Below are 8,744 nucleotides of genomic sequence, written 5' to 3'. Positions count from 1 at the left end.
ACAGACATGTGCCAACATGCCTATTTTTTAAACTTTTTGAATAGAGATGAGGTCTCACTATTTTGCCCAGGCTGGTCTTGAACTCTTGGCTTCATGTGATCCTCCTGCTTTGGCCTCCCAAAGTGCTTGTATTACAGACATGAACCACTGCACCCAACCTGTTTTATTAGTTCTAAGAGGATTTTTTTTTGTGTGTGTGTGTGTGTGTGTGTGTGGAGTCTTCAGGGTTTGTGATCCTGTTGTCAGCAAACAATGACAATTTCACTTCTTTCTTTCCTATTTGAATGACTTTTATTTCTTTCTCTTGCCTAACTGCTCTGGCAAGAATTTCCACTATGTGGAATAGAAATGGTGAGAGCTGGCATCCTTGTCTGATCCCAGATTTTAAAGGAGAGGCTTTTAATGTTTTACTGCTGAGTGTAATGTTAGCTGTGGGCTTCTCATATGGCCTTTATTTTATTGAGGTACATCCTTTCTACACCCAGTTTGGTGACAGTTTTTTTTTTTTATCATGAAAGTATGTTGAATTTTGTCAAATGCTTTTTCTGCATCTAATGAGATAATTACATGGCTTTTGTTTTTCGTTCTGTTAATGTGATGTATCAAATGTATTGATTTGCATACGTTTCACCATCCATGCATCCCGATAATAAATCCCACTTGATAATGGTAGATTTATAATGTGTTGTTGAATTTGGTTTGGCAGCATTTTGTTGAGAATTTTTACATCGATGTTATCAAGAATATTGGCCTGTAATTTCCTTTTCTTGTAATGTCCTGGTCTGACTCTGGGATCAAGGTAATGGTGGCCTTGCAAAAAGAGTTTGGAAGTATTCTCTCCTCTTTAATTTTTGGGAAGAGTTAGAGAAGGATTAGTATTTGTTCTTCATTAAATGTTTGGTAGAATTCAGCAGTGAAGCTGTCAGGTCCTGGGCAACTTTTTATGAAAGATTTTTTTTTATTACTGATTTAACCTCCTTATAGTCATTACTGGTTTGTTCAGATTTTCTGCTTTTTCATGATTCAGTGTTGGTAGGTTCTATTGTCTAAGAATTTATCCATTTCTTCCAGGTTATCCAATTTATTGGCATATATTTATTCATAATAGTCTGTTACTTTGTATTTTTGTGTTAGCAGTTGTACGGTCTCCTCTTTCATTTCTGATTTTTATTTACTTGAATCTTCCCTCTCTTTTTCTTAGTCTAGCTAAGGGTTTGTAGATTTTGTTTATCTTTTTAAAAAACCAAGTCTTACTTTCATTGATCTTTTGTACTGTTTTTCTAGTCTCTACTTCATTTTTTTCCTGCTCTGAGCTTTATTATTTCCTTCCTTCTGCTAACTTTGGGCTGGGCTTAGTTTGTTATTCTTTTCCTAGTTCCTTGAGGAGAAATCTTAAGTTACTTATTAGAAATATGTCTTCTTTTTTGATATGGGCATTTATTGCTGTAAAATTTCCTTAGAAGTGCTTTTCCTCTATACCATAAGCTTTGGTATGTTGTGTTTCAATTTTCATTTGTCTCAAGATATTTTAAAATTTTTCTTTTAATTTCTTCATTATGCATTGGTTGTTCAGGAGCATGTTAATTGCCATGTATCTGTGAATTACCTAAAATTCCTCTTGTTCTTGATTTCTAGGATTCAAATTAATGTGGTCAAAAAAATACTTAATATGATTTCAATATTCTTCAATTTGCTAAGGCTTGTTTTGTACTCCAACAGGTGATCTATCCTGGAGAATGTTCCATGTGTGCTTGAGAAGAATGTGTATTCTGTTCCTGTTGTACTGAATGTTCTGTATATTTCTGTCAGTTCCATTTGGGCTAAAGTGTTGTTCATGTCTAATCTTTTATTATTAATTTTCTGTCTGTATAATCTGTCCATTGCTTAAAGTGGGGTATTCTCCAACCCCACTGGAAACAAACAAAAAATAAATAAAGTGGTATATTGAAGTCCCCTGCTATTAATTTGTTGCAATTTATCTCTCCACTGATCCTTTAATATCTGTTTTAGATATTTAGGTATTCTGATGTTGCATGCATATATATTTGTAATTGTTATATCCTCTTGATAAATGGATCTCTTTACCATTATATAATGTCCTCTTTGTCTCTTTTTTATAGTTTTTGACTTAAAGTCTATATTGTCTAAAACAATATTTATGACTGTTATATTCTCTTGATAAACTCCTCTATCATTATTATAATGTCCTATTTTTTACAGCTTTTGAATTAAAGTCTAAATTGTCCAAGAATATTCAGCTACCCCTGCTATCTTTTGGTATGCATTTATGTGGAATATCTTTTTCTATCCTTTCACTTTCAGTCTATGTGTCCTTAAAAGTAAAGTTAGTCTCTTGTAGATAGCATATAGTTGGGTCTTGGTTTTTTTTCATTGAGCCACAGTATGTCCTTTTTTAAGATAATTTAATCCATTTAAATTCATGGTAATTATTGATAGTAAAGACTACTGACATTTTGCTAATTGTTTTCTGGTGGTTTTGTTGATACTTTGTGGCATCTCTTGCTATCTTCCTTTTTGGTTTGATGGCATCAGATTTTCATCAGTAATGTCCTTGGCAAATTTGTCAATGAATTTCTCTGCTGTTTTGTGATCAAAAGTTTTATCACCACAAATCTTTAAAAATTTAATATCATTCTTTTTCTCAGTTTCTGCAACAAGCCTGTTGAATATTGACAGTTTTTCAATTTTCAGTTCATTGTGCTAGATCTCTGCTTGTTTCATGACCAGTACACTATTACGTGTCATATATTCACTTCAACACTGATGGATCTACTCTTTCAGCACATGACTGAGGTCTTCACTTTTAGCTTTATGTAGTATTCTATTTTTCATCACTTTAAGCACAGAACTTCAATGGCTTATCCTTCTGTGACACAGGTAATATATGGTAGTCATTCTAGCACTATACTCTTTTGTAAGACATTTCACACTTACACTGCTGTCCAGTTTCTCCAATAGCATGACTTTCTGAGCTATGGATAAACATAAATGATTCTTCTTTTTCTTATCATTGTTCCCAATGGGGCATCTGCAGACCTTTTAGCCTTTTTCAACAATATCTTTATACCACAGAGCAGAGAATAAGCAAAGGAATAGAAAACAAAAACACGCAGTGAGCAACATATGTAAATCCTGGCCCCATGTGGGGCATTATAGTGACCTGCTGTTCATGCAGTCAGCCTGCACACATGCTATTTTATTATGCTTTGTAGGTGTGCTTGTGTAGGGAAATCTGGGTATGCTCAGAAAAGATATATTGCAGCTGAATGGGCTGGGAGGGTCTTTTTTTTCTCTTGAGGATGCTGAATAAACTGTGTGTTGTGTCCCTGCATTTTGAATGTGACTTGTCACATGAGGTCAGGTGTGGAATTTTATACTTGTGATGTCATGTCAGCACTCAAAAAGTTTTACACTTTGAGCATTTTGGATTTTCAGATTAGGGATGCACAATCTGTACTGATCTCAGGGACATTAAAAGCATAATAGAAAAATGCTATGAACAACTCCATGCCTGTAAGTTTAATAACTTACATGAAAGAGATCAATTCTGTGAAAGACACAAACTACCAAAACTCATACAAGGAGAAATAAATAATTGGAATAAACATTTATTTATTAAACAAATTCAAAAAAATAATTGATAACATTCCAAAAATGAAAGCACCAGGCCCACTGGTGAATTCTACTCAATATTTAAGAAGGAAATAATATCAATTCTCTATGATCTCATCCAAAAAATACAAGCAGAGGAAACACAATCTAATTCAATTAATGAGGCTAGCATGACCCTAATACCAAAACCAAGTTAAGAGGCCAGGCGCCGTGGCTCACGCCTATAATCCTAGCACTTTGGGAGGCCAAGGTGGGTCGATAACCTGAGATCAAAAGTTCGAGACCAGCCTGGCCCACATGGTGAAACCCTATCTCTATTAAAAATACAAAAATTACCCGGGTGTGTGGTGCACGCCTGTAATCTCAGTTACCCAGGAGGCTGAGGCAGGAGAATCACTGGAACCTGGGAGGGGGAGGCTGTAGTGAGCTGAGATTGCACCACTGCACTCCAGGTTGGGCAACAGAGAAAGACTCTGTCTCAAAAGAAAAAAAAAAAAAAAAAAAGAGAGAGAGAGAGACATTACAAGAAAGTAAAACTTGAAAACCAGTAAACAAAGATGCAAAAACCCTAAACAAAATATTACCAAATTAAATCTAACACAATATATAAGGAATTACTATGACCAAGTGAGACTTAATGTATGAGAAGCATCTGACAAAATTAAATGCCCATTCATGATAAGAACCTCTCAGTAACCTAGAAATAGGGAGGAGCTATCTCAACTTTATATAGAACATCTGTAAAAACCATACAGTTATCATATTTAATGGTAGGACATTAGATGCTTTACCGCTATGATCAAGAAAAAGGTAAGAAGTGCCCTCTCACTACTTCTATTAAACATGGTACTGGAAGTCCTAGCTAATGCAGTAAGACAAGAAAAGAAAGTGAAAGGTATAAAGATTGGGAAGGAAAAATAAAACTATCTTTTTTTCTGCAGATGACATGATTGGCTATGTAGAAAATCCCATGAAATTGAAAAAAAACATTCCAGACCATCCAACCAACCAACCAACCAAACAAACAAACAAATAAAACAACTCCTGGAACTAGTAATGATTAGTGATTATAGTAAGATTGTACAACATAAGATTATTTTAAGGTCAATTGCTTTCCTATGTAGCAACAATGAACAATTTTAATTTGAGATTGCATTAGTACCGAAAAGAGAAATACTTAGGTATACATCCCGCAAAATATGTACCAGATCTATATGAGGAAACCGATACAACTCTGATGAAAAAAATCAAAGATGTAAATAAACTGAGTCTTGGATAAGGCAACTCAGTATTGTTAAGATGCCAGTTCTTACCAACTTGATCTGCACATGCAACACAATCCCAATAAAAATTCCAGCAAATTATTTTGTATTGACAAATTGATTTTTAAAGCTTATGTGGGGAGGCAAAAGACCCCAAATAGTCAACTCAGTATATAAGGAGAACAATATTGGAGGACTGACACCACCTAACTTCAAGCCTTACTGTAAGGCTATGGTAATCAAGACAGCATTGTGTTGCAAAAGAATAGAAAAATCGATCAATGGAAGAGAATAGAGCCCAGAAACAGATACACACAAATACTGTCAACTGATCTTTGATAAAGTAGCATAAGCAACCAAATGGACAAAGAATAGTTTCTTCTTCTTCAACAAATAGTGCTGGAATAATTGGATATCTATATGAAAAAATGAACCTAGACAAAGACTAGACTTTTCACAAAATGTAACTCAAGATGGACCATAGGACTATAACAACAAAACACAAAATTATACAACTTCTTAAAGAAAACAAGAGAAAATCTAGGTGACCTCAGGCTTGCTGATCAGTTGTTAGATGTATCACCAAAAACATGATCTATGAAAGAAAAAAACAGGTAAGTTGGACCTCATTAAAAGTAAAAACTTCTGTGCTACAAAAGGCACTGTTAAGAGAATGAAAAGACAATTCACAAAATAGGAGAACATCCTTGCAAAACACATACTAATGAAGGACTGGTATTCAAAATACACAAAGAGCTCTTTAAAATCAACAATAAGAAAATAAATAACTTAATTTTAAAAATGAGTAAGCCTGTGATCCCAGCACTTTGGGAGGCAGAAGCAGGTGGACCACTTGAGGTCAGGAGTTCAAGACTAGCCTGGCCCACATGGTGAAACCCTGTCTCTACTAAAAATACAAAAATTAGCCAGGCATGGTGGTGCATGCCTGTAGTCCCAGCTACTCAGGAGGCTAAGGCAGGAGTATCGCTTGAACCTGGGAGGCAGAGGTTGCAGTGAACTGAGATCATGCCATTGCACTCCAGCCTGGATAACAGAGTGACTCTGTCTCAAAAAAAAAAAAAAAAAAAAAAGTAAAGGATCTCAACAGACACTTAAGCAAAGAAAATATATAGATGGTTAAGTAAGCATATAAGAGGCTCAACATAATATGTCATCAGAGAATTGTAAATTAAAATAACAATGATATACTACTACACTACTTATTAGAATGGCAAGAATCCAAAAACCTAAAAATACCAATTGTTGTACAACATCCTCATTCATCTCATCCGTTGCTGGTGGAAATGCAAAATAGTATAACCACTTTGAAAGATAGTTTGGCAGATTCTTTCAAAGCTAAATATAGCCTCACCATATTTAATAGCCTGTTCTTGCAGTGCTAATAAAGATATACCTGAGAATGGGTAATTTATAAAGAAAAAGAGGTTTAATAGACTCACAGTTGCACATGGCTAGGGTCATAATCATGGCTGAAGGTGAATGAGGAGCAAAGGCTGTCTTACATGGTGGCAGACAAGAGACTGTATATAGGGGAACTGCCCTTTATAAAACGTGAGACTTATTCACTATTATGAGAACACCATGGTAAAAATCCACCCCCATGATTCAGTTACCTCCCACCGGGTCCCTCCCCTCCCACGACACATGGGGATTATGGGAGCTACAATTCTGGATGAGATTTGGGTGGGGACTCAGCCCAAGAATGTCACCATATGATCTAGCAATCATGCTCCAAGGTTTTTACCCAATAAAAACCTATGTCCATACAAAGACCTGCACAAGAATGTTTATACTAGTTTTATTCATAATTTCCCCAGACTGGAAACAACCAAGATGTCTTTCAATAGGTGAATATATAAACAAACTATAATGTGTCTATACAATGGAATATTTTTTAATGATAAAAAAGAACTATCAAGCCATGAACATACATGGAATAACTTTAAACACATATTGCTTAGTGAAAGAAGCCAGTCTCAAAAGGCTATATACTGTGTGATTCCAACAATATGACATTGTGGAATAAACAAAACTACAGAGACATTAAAAAGATCAGTAGTTGCTAGGGATTCAAAGGAAGGGAGAGGAATAAAAAGTATGGGCATGCATAAAAAGCACATGGGTATTTTAGTATGGTAAAACTCTCTATGACACTGTAATAATGAATATATGACATTATGCATTTTTCAAAGCCATAGAACTGTACAATATAATGAGTGAACCTTAATGTAAACTATGGACTTTAGCTAATGATAATACATCAGTATGTTTTCATTAGTTTTAACAAATGTGCCACATCAATACAAGACATTAATAAAAGGGTAAACTGTGTGTTGGGGAGGTTATGTGGGAATTCTGTGCTACTTCCTTAATTGTGCCATGAGTCTAAACTGTTCTAATAAAGAAAGTCTATGAATTGAATCCCTGCTCCACCACTACTCCCATCCACACACACAGAGTAGGAGTGAAAACTGGCTAACCAAATTCAGCAGGAATGAAACTTGACAAGATACAAAGGAACAGTCAAACATGGCCCGCAATAGTATAGTGTCTGTGTTCATTTGCTTTGCGTTGCTATAAAATAATACCTGAGGCAGGGTAGTTTTAAAGAAAAAAAGGTTTATTTGGCTCACAGTTCTGATGTCTGGACAAGTTCGAAATAGGGCATCTGGTGAGGGCCTCAGGCTGCCTCCACCCATGGCAGAGCTGGCTTGTACAAAGATCACATGGTAAGAAAGGAAGCAGGAGAAAGAGCGGGGAGGTGTGGGATGCTTTTAACAACCATTTTTAGTGGTGAAAGACCTAATAGAGTGGTAACTAAGAGTGAGAACTCTCTCATTACCATGAGAAAGGCCTCAAGTAGATCATGCAGGATCTGCCCCCATAACTCCAACACCTCTCACTAGGCTCCACCTCCCAGCACCACCACACTGGGGATTAAATTTCAACATGAGGTTTGTAGGGACCAAACATCCAAGCTACAGCAGTGTCCAAATTGGACCTAATCAGACCTGAATTCAGTTATGCCTGTTATAATTTATAATAGGGATACTTTGAAGCACCTCCATAGGAGGGCTTACCAGGTAGTGAGTGGTCTGTAAAACTTATTAGGTTTTATGGAAAACTGCTGAGAAAACATACTGGGCAGGAAGTGAGAATAAATTAAAGGTCTATGATAAGTCTCTTCAAGTATTTGAAGAGGCAGTTTACAGAATTCTGTGTTGCTTCAGAGGGTAACATAATCCAGCTCAGAATGGGACTTATTAGAATTGTACAATAGGATGTTGATGCCTTACAAAAAAATAAGATGCTCTCACTATGTTGATGTATTCCTGCTTAGTATTGAAGGCTAGACAAAATTATCTTTACATGATTTTTCAGTGAAGACACTTAGTTAAAAATAAGCTATCATATCATTTTTCATCCTAATTCTACTTAGATGGGGGTACTCCGTCACAAGAGAATAGTGCCATCTGCATAAGGATCAGTTCTAGCCAAAAGAATTTTTGAGGCGCTCAGCACACTCTCACTAGCTAGTTTCTCCATAATTGGAAATTATGCCCTATAACATCAACATGAATACATTTTTATACTAAAAATGTATAGGCTGGTGCAAAAATGTATAGCCTGGTGCAAAATTACTTTTGCACCAGCCTAATAATAGCAAACAATCAACTGTTCTTACATAGGCCCAATATTTTTAATTTTATTAATGATCCCAACTCCCTTAGGAAAAGTAAATCAAGCCTTTTTAAATACATAGTTTTATTTTACATTATATACAGCTTAGTTGTTGGACAAGCACTGATGCTGATTTCAGATATGAGG

The sequence above is a fragment of the Mandrillus leucophaeus genome, unplaced genomic scaffold (assembly GCF_000951045.1).
Source record: "Mandrillus leucophaeus isolate KB7577 unplaced genomic scaffold, Mleu.le_1.0 Scaffold587, whole genome shotgun sequence".
Taxonomy (NCBI): domain Eukaryota; kingdom Metazoa; phylum Chordata; class Mammalia; order Primates; family Cercopithecidae; genus Mandrillus; species Mandrillus leucophaeus.
Note: the sequence above shows the minus strand (reverse complement) of the source record.